Raw genomic sequence first — 10788 nt, forward strand, 5'->3', positions numbered from 1 at the left:
CGTCAGGCTGTGCCAGAAGGGTGCTTTGCAACGGTCTAGGCATGTCAGAGCCCAAACAGTGTTGTAGGCGCCGACATTTGCCATTACAGTGTTGTGGGTGCCGTCACTTGACCTCGGGCATGGATCCTTATGGGAGCTCACGACAACCACTATGGTCCAGAAGAAAACTCGCATCACCCACAGTAATGGACCTACGGTCACTGTGCTGCGTGCTCCTTGTATGGTCGTTGATCAGCATGCTGGTCTGCCGCGCTGCCCGTCGGGGCGGGATGGGACGCGACAACCCACTGACCATACCAGGACATGGCATCATCAGCGGGAAGACACTCAGCGTGGCCCTATCAGGGTCAGCAGACATGCGCCCAGTATGGGGCTGTCCCCATACTACCTGCCATGTCAGGGAACCCGCACAGAGGAAAAGGAAGACCCGACGTCTTTGAAGGACTTCCTTGGCCTCTCATTCTTCTCTTTTCTCCCATCTGTAATCCATACTCTTCCTTGGCCTATAAAAGGGAGAGCGTAGCACCCCACTAAGGGGATCGATTCACCGCATCACACATCACACCACCTAGCTGAGCAGTAACCAAGCTCTCAGTACCTATTCGACATTTCCATCAGAGACTTGGGACCTATCCCTCTCTCACCCGTTTGTAACCCCTACTACAAACTTTTTAGTACTAATAACACGAGCAGTAGCCACGAACTGGACGTAGGGACATTCTGCCCGAATCAGTATAAACCATATTTTAAATAGCGGGCTAAACCTCTTAGCGGCTGCCCCTCTCAAAGGCTAAGAAAGGCTATAGCGGGCTAAGTCATTTAGCGGCGGAGAAAAAATATGTCAAGTATTAGGTATTAAGACGCCGACCATCATGTCTCAGATATAAAAGATGGACAAAGCAGGCATCATTAATCAACCCACATAAATCTAATCAAGTATGAATGTTGGCAGTATGAGCAACGGCAACAGAAATCACTGCCATAATAAGATGGGCAAGAGAAATCACTGACATAATAAGATGGACTTCTGCATTTTTTTTCATCATGAATTTTTTTTCATCCTGAACATAAATCAAAAGTTCAGAGATGCAAAGATGCTCATCGGTATAGTTTAATCACGAACTTGAGTACAGAGATGCTCATCGGTATTGCTTTGTTCAGAAAGAACCAAATCATATCTAATCTAATCGAAGGCTGCTGACAATACCTGGCCAGCGCGCAGATGGCCCAAGGTGGCTGCGTCCGCATCTTCCTCATGGCTTGCAGCTCCTGTTTCGTACCTCAGGCCAAGTCGCAGGCTCGCAGCCGCCCGCCGCCACCGACGTCGTCGTCGCCGCCGCCAGCACTTTTGGTCGCTGAGATTTCAAGAAGAATGACAACGCAGCTCAATCCACCAGCTCTATCGAGTTGTTTTGGGCCTGCGCGATTTTAGCCCAACAGAATTCAAAGCCCATGTCGATTTTGGTTGGATAGCGGCGCTAAATGAACTTTGATTTAGCGGATTTCGCGCGCTATTAGCCGCTATTAGCGTCAGCGATCTCATAGCGCGAAAAGTGTCGATGCCTAGCGGCCGCCCTGCTCAACCGCTATATCTCGCTGTAGCGGACGCTATAGCCCGCTATTTAGAACCTTGAGTATAAACCTTGTGTCTTTTTAGCACACCATTCGGGCCAAACGCGCAATAACACAAATTTACTCGTTAGTGTTTACTCGAAACACCGACAAGTATACTTTAATCCAAATTGCAACTAAAACATGTTAGTACCACACCACTGATCCATGGGGAGGACTTGCAATATATATACAGGAAGATGTGCGCGTGATGAAGGATATGGGACTGGATGCATACAGGTTCTCCATCTCATGGACAAGAATTCTTCCAAGTATGTAATTTATTTTTCAGAAGACGATTCTAGGTTGCACTACCTTGGACATATTACAAAGTCCAAGCAAGTAGAATGATTACATCAAACGTAGCTATATGAATCTAATGGCAGATGGAACTCTGAGTGGTGGAATCAACAAAGAAGGAATCAGATACTACAACAACTTGACCAATGAACTCTTGTTGAAAGGTATTCATTCATGCCTTGATTAGCCTCTTTCCCTCTTCCGATTCAATTGTTAATCTTATTCTTATGCATTCACAGGGGTACAACCATTCGTGACCCTTTTTGACTGGGAATGATGCTTCTGGAAACTTTAGTAATTCTTAGCTTATAAGATCCTACTAACATTACTAGCTGATAGTTGCTCCTTTAGAATTAGAGGAAGGTTTACAAAGTACAAACACTAATCGGTTTTTGGTAATGATAGCGTAGTTTAGTTGTACCAAATAATTTTTTTTGCTAAAATTGCAATATTTTGGTAGCATAACTGGTCCATAGTATTTACTCCTGTTAAAATAGTACCAACATAATCAAGGCTACCAATAAAGTTTTATCTTTTTTTTTATTGTGAATTGCTTCTAGAGTTGTTTTGACCAATGTTTGTTATCAGTATATTGTTTATAATATTTGCTTCTAGAGTTGTTGTGATCAATGTTTGTTATCAGTATATTGTTTATAATTACAAAGGTAAGTCCTGCCAGGTACGATCAACACCCATCAATCTGCATGAACTACGCAACATGTCAATATTCCGTTTTTTACGCGTCACTGATATGTTCACATCATAGACGTAAATTTTCGAACGTGTTTTTCTCTTGTCTCTGATGACTATTTACCCACGTCTCTAATGTGTGGTTCTAACGTAGTGGTTGTCCTCCCACCAGTAGTATTTGTCGTCCCATTGTGATGACACTACCTCCCTGTATGATTATATCTTTCATTGTTGCAAACTGTTGTAGAAATGAGTACAAGGACTACGCTGAAGTCTGCTTCAAAGAGTTTGGTGATCGAGTGAAACACTGATAACGTTCAATGAACCGGCACAATTCTGCTCATTTGGGTATGCATCTGGCGTGTTTGCACCAGGCCGGTGCTCGCCGTGGGAGCAGGGCAAGTGCAACACTGGGGATTCAGGAAGGGAACCTTACACTGTATGTCATCATCAGCTGCTCGCCCATGCAGAAGCAGTTCACCTGTACAAAGAGAAGTACCAGGTCAGAGATGAACTTACTCCTGGTGCAGTTACAATTACTGAATGCTGAAGAACTGATTGGCACTGTGCATTTGAGCCGTCCAAATCCAATGATGATGCAGTGAGACGTGCCTTAGATTTCATGCTTGGATGGTAAATTCTCTGTGAGGCTGTGATCCTAACATCTTTGTCGTTGAAGTGCAGAAAATTATGGACGAAACGACATAAATCTTACTGATCATATTAATCCTATCCCAGGTTTATGGACCCACTTGTTGGAGGTGACTATCCGGTAAGCATGAGAAGATTGGTGTGAAATCGCTAGCCAAGATTCACAAAAGAACAATCTAAGTTAGTCAAGGGTAGTGCATTTGATTTCATCGGACTCAACTACTACACCACATACTATGCTGAAAGCCTTCCTCCATCAAATGGCCTCAATAGTAGTTATAACACTGATTATTTAGCTAATGTTTCCGGTGAGTAACCAAGACAAGTTTTTCCCCTAAATTCGTGCAAGATTGTTCTAGAAAAACTCTATACAACAATAGCTCCTATTTTAATGGCAGTACTGTGTAGTATTTGTGAAAGCATGATGCTATAAAAACTGCAACCTCCATTCCTTTAATTGAGTCATAGGTACATTGAATCATTCTTAATCAATATTTTGGAATTAGTTTATTTTTGAACAATAATTATTTCTATTATATTTTTCTGACTTTATGATTATATTAGGTATTCGAAATGGTGTCCCCATTGGTCCTCAGGTAACTTATTATTCCCAACTTAAGACAGAAATGTCACTGATTACCCGCCCACTTTCTATGTGATGATTTATTTGCATATAACCAATGGGCCCCATTCGGCTTATCCCATATTCGGCTTATTTTTTCATCTGGAACAGTGTTTTTCTCTCACAATAATTCAGCCAGAATAGTATTTTTCAGCCAGTTTCAGCCAAGATTCAGCAAGCCGAACGGGGCCTATATGTAAGCTGCTTCTACTTGGCTCTTCATGTACCCTCAAGGCTTTCATGAGCTTCTACTTTATATTAAGGAAAACTATGGCAACCCTGCCATCTACATTACTGAAAATGGTAACTCCTGAACAAGAACTATTATCTTTACTAGTCTATCAAAGTGTGCTCTTGCACGAGCTAGAATCTTAGGTGACCGAAGTATTATATGCTCATGGATAAATTTAGTATCTAAAATAGACACAAAATGCTTATAATATAGTTGTACTTGGTAAATATATCACAGTTGGATGGAGATTACATATTATATCTATATAATATGACATTTTTTAGAAAATTATATAGAGGGCGAGAAGATAAGCACACAATTATTAGTAAAATGAACTCAAAGTAACTCATTATTTCAGGAGAAAATTCTAAGTTATCCTCTCTCTCTCTCTCTCTCTCTCTCTCTCTCTCTCTCTCTCTCTCTCTCTCTCTCTCTCTCTCTCTCTCCCTCTCCCTACAAAACAATGCCATATAGATACAAAATGTTTATCAAACAACTAATACAAAATGCCTATATATGTATATATGCTTACTTTGAATTAGTTGTTTGTATACATTAGTAGTGATAAAAATGGAAAATGTTAAAATACATATATAGTCATACCTTATGGTGAATTTATTTCTTATAATATTAGAAGTTTGTAATTTTAGATGTAGCTAGGTTCGAGAGAATATTTTAGTTTATTTTTATTAATGACCGGGGAGTGTAATTTATATGTAAACTTTAAGGATTACTTATATTATCTAATACAGTGATAGAGCTGAGTAATTTAGACACAAATTTATGAGTTAATTTTATATTATATTTCCTAATTATTATATGGGTAATTTAGATGCATGTTTGGCTTATTCATGTTATTTATTATAATGGAATATGTGGGTAGTTTTTTTTTTTGAAAAAACGGTCCAATGGTTATTATTGCCATGGAAGATTAAAGTCTGGCGAATTGATGACATGATGTTTCTTATTCATGTGAGAATTTTAGAATTTTTCTTTATATTCTGACATGTCTCATTAGGATTAACATGTAAGAGAGTGCGAAACAATTATACAGTGCCATCTATTTATTTTGCAATGGATTCAATATATTGTTGCACTACCTTTATTCTTGTTCCTTGTCTTTTTAATTTGGGTATTGATATGGTCTTTTCAAAGAATGCATGTCAAGAAAAATAAAGTATATAATCGTCTCGGACTATTTTCTTTTTTAGATAATATCTCAGACTATTTTCTAAAAAATAAGAATCAACTAGAACCTTAAAGGAGGCTGGGAATGACGGGAGTGGCAAACCTTCATTTTTGTGTATATATGTGGCAACCGGCAAACCTTCATTTTTGTGTATATGAGTGGTCAAATTTTTGTCTAAATTTAACTATGAGCATTCCTTACAGGACATCTATTTGGGAACGACACGAGTATGACTTCAAATTTTCTCCTGAAATGAGCTATTTTTAATAAAAAAAAGTTATTTTCCTCACCTAGTAAGAAAAAAAAAACTAGATTGAAACAATATGAAAACATCTTTTACTTCAATACAGGCTTTGATGAAGCCAACAACATGAGCTTACCACTCCAAGAAGCCTTGAAGGACGATACCCGGATTGAGTACCACCACAAGCATCTCCTTGCCCTGCTAATAAGTGCTATAAGGTCAGATATCTCTAGCTAGCTGTACACAACACACCCCAGTTGATGACACCTGACAGCATTACGTTTGACTTCTTCAATTCACAGGGACGGAGCAAACGTGAATGCCTACTTCGCATGGTCGCTGTTGGACAACTTCGAGTGGGTGAACGGCTACACGGTCCGATTCGGGCTAAACTTCGTGGACTACAATGATGGGTTGAAGCGGTACCCTAAGAATTCAGCCCATTGGTTTAAGGAGTTCCATAAATGAACATGGACTTGGCACTAGCACATAATTACATGGGGCAAAAACTTACGTGTTTTTTGTTGCACGTGGATTGCGCTAGCTACATTTAGAAGAGGTCATTGATCAACGATGACAACATGCTTTTCATTCAAAACTTAGTATTGGAGGCCTTCATGTGCATTTTGTTTTTGTTTCTTTGAGATTTGTCCATCTCAAAGGCTTGGGGATGTCTTGTAGCCTGTTGAGATGTGTATGCCGTTCATACAAGACTTTATGTTCTGTTTTCCCCTTATTTCAGTACAAGGCACAAGTCCTGCTATTTCTTAAAAAAAAAAACTCTAAGTCCTTGCCCCTATAGAAACGAGTGCAAATGCCGGTACTGTTGTCGACACTGTAGTCGTGTCTCTTCTCAGTGGATGATTTGCCACCGCAGCTTCATCTCCTGTGTTGGCAGCCTTTTGCGCTGATGTATTTTTCTCGCAGGTCCAATCAGTTAGGTTTGTGGCGGAGGACCCTCTCCTCTCCCTACCGCCTTTTTGCTTGTTTGTCATTTTGGGTGCTTGGGGGTCTTGGTACCGCTCCGTCTCTTGGGAACCCTCGGTTACCTTGAGTAGAGCTCGTTGTTGTTTTGATTGTGTTTGTCTATTATCTCTTAACGAAGGCACATTCACGGAAAAAAGTGCAAATGCCCTTCACTTTAAGTGCAAGCTGGATGACTTAGAAGGCGTCGAATGAGACAAGCAGGCTGGATGACTAAGAAGACGTTTAATATAATGAGACAAGCAGGCTGGACTTACGGCTACCAGAATATAGTTTGCTGCACGAGTGCATGTAAAGCATCCATCCAACTTGCGGTTTCATCAAACAATGACTCAGAAATCCTGGATCTAACATTCTAACCCCGGGTTATCTTCAACTTCAAGACCACTCGTCAACAACTTCACTGCTAGAGTTGACCTCATCGCCTACATATCCCACTCATGCATCGCCGTGCACATGATCGCACAAGTAGCAATGACAAATATTAGAAAGTGCGTCATGGGTAGCCACACAACAGCTCTTCTCCTCCTCCTGTGTTTCCAGCTGATCACCACGTCGCTGTCTCAATCTCAGCTGTCCAGTCAAGACCTCCCGGCTCTTATCAAGATCAGGGAGCAGTTCGGCAACCCGGACGCGCTCGCGGGATGGCGGACCGGCACGCTCTGCTGGGGGTGGTGGCCCGCGGCCTGCAACGAGCAGGGCCGCGTCACCAAGCTCTTCCTCGAGCGACTCAACATCACGTCCGCGCTCCCGCCGGCCATCAGCGAGCTCGACCAGCTGGAGACGCTCAGCATCGTCGAGATGCCGGGCCTGCACGGCCCCATCCCGGACTCCTTCTGCAACCTGTCGCACCTCTCCATCTTCAACCTCATGGTCACCTCGGTGTCGGGCCCCATCCCGGCGTGCCTCTCCCGCACCAACCTCTCCTCCGTCAGCTTCTTCCGCAGCAAGCTCAACGGCACAATCCCCAGGTCGCTGTGGAAGCTCCCGTTCTTTACCTACTTCGACGCAGCCTACAACAACTTGGTCGGGCCCATCCCGCCGCTGCTGGTGCACGGCGGCAAGCCCGACCGGCCGTTGGGCCTGATGCTGGACGGCAACCGGCTCAGCGGACCTATCCCCTGGACTTTCGCGCTCGAGAGGCACATGATCCAGTTCAGGGTGGCCAACAACAAGCTCACCGGCGACCCGTCGTTCCTCTTCGGGCGGCGCAAGACGGTGACCGGCACTATCGACCTGTCCGGGAACAACTTTCGGTTCAACCTCACCGGCGTGGAGATGCCGATGCAGTTGTCTTTCCTAAACCTCAGCCACAACCGGATCTATGGCGGCGTGCCGGCGTCGCTCCGGGACACCAGGGTGTCAATTCTGGACCTCAGCTATAACGACCTCTGCGGGGAGATACCTACCGGCGGGCACATGGTGCAGTTCAAGGCTGCGGCGTACGAGCACAACAAGTGCCTGTGTGGGACACCATTGCCGCCCTGCACGAACGGCCGCTGAGACTGAGATGAAGTTGTCCCTTCTATCCTGTGGGCTGTGGGCTGTGGCCTGTGGATTAACATGCATTAGAGGCTAAGATAAATAGATAATGTTAATCTCATCAATAAAATAGTACTATTTTATTTTGAGTTGTTTTTTTAGCAACATATTATTTTGAATTGTTGGTCAAAGCTGTGTCATTCATAATGAAGTTCATGTCTGGGCAATCCCAATAGGTTTGGCCCAATCTTCGTCGTCATAGTGTTCAAAGCCCAGAAAGTTTTTGGCCCAAATAATGAGAAAGTGGTGGCGTGGTTATTTTTATTTTAGCATAAAAAACACTAGTATATAAAAAAGAACATGTCTCAAACTAATTTTCAGAAACTAGCACGTGTTTAATCATGCAGGAGGTCATGATGCACCTGATAACCTCAATCACACAATATGTACAAGCATGACTAACTAGACATTTCTTTGGCACATCGAGACAACACATTTCACGTAAGCCGCTAGCACATTAAGATCGCTTTCCACGTAAGCTACCAACATTCGCCCGGTTCGTTTGCCTTGTTTAGCTGATAAGCCATGGCTGAAAATACTGTTGGCTGATTTGGTGTGAAAGAAAAATACTGTTCGTTGGCTGAAAAAGTACGGCTTATAACCCTAACAAGCCCAAACAAACAGTGCGATTGTACGGCCAAATGGTTAGTGTGACTAAGCAGGTTGAGTCACACCACCACCTATGGCGTGACACATATTTGTGTCATTCATTAGTTGTTAGATGTTTTGATTTTTTTAGTTATTTTTTGTCCATCCAAAACAAAGCACATATACATCTTTAAAATTCTTCAAAATTTTTAAGTACATGCTAGAAAATAAGCATGAACCATTTTGCTTGTATCTAGCATTCTACCTCTTGTAGTTTTAAAATTAAATTTTCCCGTAATGTTATATTTGAGTCTTAGGTTAACCAGTTTAGCCTCAAAATAGACTCCAAAAATCTAGGGAAAAATATTAAATTCATGGTATAGAAAGCAGTGTTTTGTCATGTAATTTCTCAGCATACTTGTTTAGGTGAAAAATGAAGTTCCTTAACAAAGCGTATGCTCAAAATTAAGTATTTATTTGAAACTAAATTTAAAAACATTTGAAACAAATCTTGGTAGACTTTGTCATGGTATGCGTAGCCACCGATTATTTCACTTGCCACAAAAATATCCAAACATCATAATTAGAAAAACGAGGTGCCTTTCGTCTACTAAGATTGTGATTGTCGCCACTTAAATACGTCTTAGTTATATTATAAGGTAACTGAATTCATTGTGTGGCTTTGATCTTTATTGGACAATGCCATCGCGTGGACATGCCCCAGCTCCTACTTGATCTATGCCAGAATGGTTGGTGTATGTCATCGCGTTGCAAAGATACGAGGCTTAAGCGCTGACTGTTGGTAAGCTGTTGCATGCATGGTGCGGGTGGTGTTGAACTGTAGAGCTCAACTTCGTGCATGGCCAATCATGTTCCTCGATGATTTTCTCTCAGTTTTCAAACACGACTTATCAAATTATGTTAGCCTTACTAAGGTTTGAAGTTGGTGTATTAGTCTACAAACTTAAATTAAGCACTCAACTCCCAAACTCCCTACTTCACAATATCTCATTTAATAAACTTTGATCAAAGTTATGGATCAATTGTTCATGTTTAGAGTTAATTACCATTGTTTTAGTTAGCTTTGGTTAATCGGAAGACTGCTAAGACTTATAACCGTTAAAGATCTAAACTTAAGCCAAATGATGACATATCACATTACCTTCAATAATTTGGCTCTAAACTTATGACAATTTTATATACAAACTTACTTACTAACTTGTTTGAATACTTCCATAAGACATATATCCATTCAAACCACTTACTAAATGTTATCTCATGAATTTATCCAACACAAATCAATTCAAACTTGATTACTAAGCAATTATCCATTCAAACATCTCATAGCAAGCAATATTGCATATTTATCTAATTCAATCAACTCATATGCACCCAAATGAAATGATCAACTAGAGATATACCTTGGTTAGCTCATGATCATCCAACTAGCAAGTTTTATCTTAATTATTTGCAAGCCATCAAATATATCCAAGGAATTACCAACAACTTGAAATTTACACTTGTATGTTATAGCACATTTGGACTTCATTCAATTTGTCATGGCATTGGGATAATGATCATCACTTAGAAATACTTGGCTCAACTATATGATCAACAAGATGAATATCATTTGAACCAAGCCTCCAATGCCGATGGTACCTACAATCAATCATCCACTTTTTGATGGTACCCAAACAACTTTGGGTCCTCTCAAGTTAGGAGCAACATACTTAGGCAATGCCTTAGTATGAATAGCGGGATGCTTTGCAATTGCAACCAATGAGGTACCATTGCCATCCTTTCTAAGCATATCATGATTATCAATTGAAATAGGCTTAGAAATTTTACCTAGGGGACATGAATGTGCCATGTGTCCCCTTTCCCGGCATGAGTAGCACTTTCTCTTTGCTTGAGCCTTCTCTTCTTTGCTCATGTGGTGCTTCTCATTGCCTTGCCTCTCATGGATTGCTTGAGCCTTCTTCTCAAGCTTGTTAGGACACTTAGAGGCAAAGTGTCCCGTACTTCCACACTTGAAGCACTTGATGTGAGCATAGACTTTCTTCTCAACTTCATTCTTGCTCATCATCTTGGCATCTTGAGTTTGCATTGGATGCCTTGCCTTTCCACCCCTTCTT

General features: G+C 41.5%; 1 pseudogene; it reads left to right on the top strand.

Moving 5' to 3' along the window:
* The first annotated feature begins 1222 nt into the window (after positions 1-1222).
* On the top strand, positions 1223-8053 carry LOC136534114 (uncharacterized; annotated as a pseudogene).
* Positions 8054-10788: the final 2735 nt, after the last annotated feature.

This window comes from Miscanthus floridulus, unplaced genomic scaffold, assembly GCF_019320115.1.
Source record: "Miscanthus floridulus cultivar M001 unplaced genomic scaffold, ASM1932011v1 os_1527_1_2, whole genome shotgun sequence".
Taxonomy (NCBI): Eukaryota; Viridiplantae; Streptophyta; class Magnoliopsida; order Poales; family Poaceae; genus Miscanthus; species Miscanthus floridulus.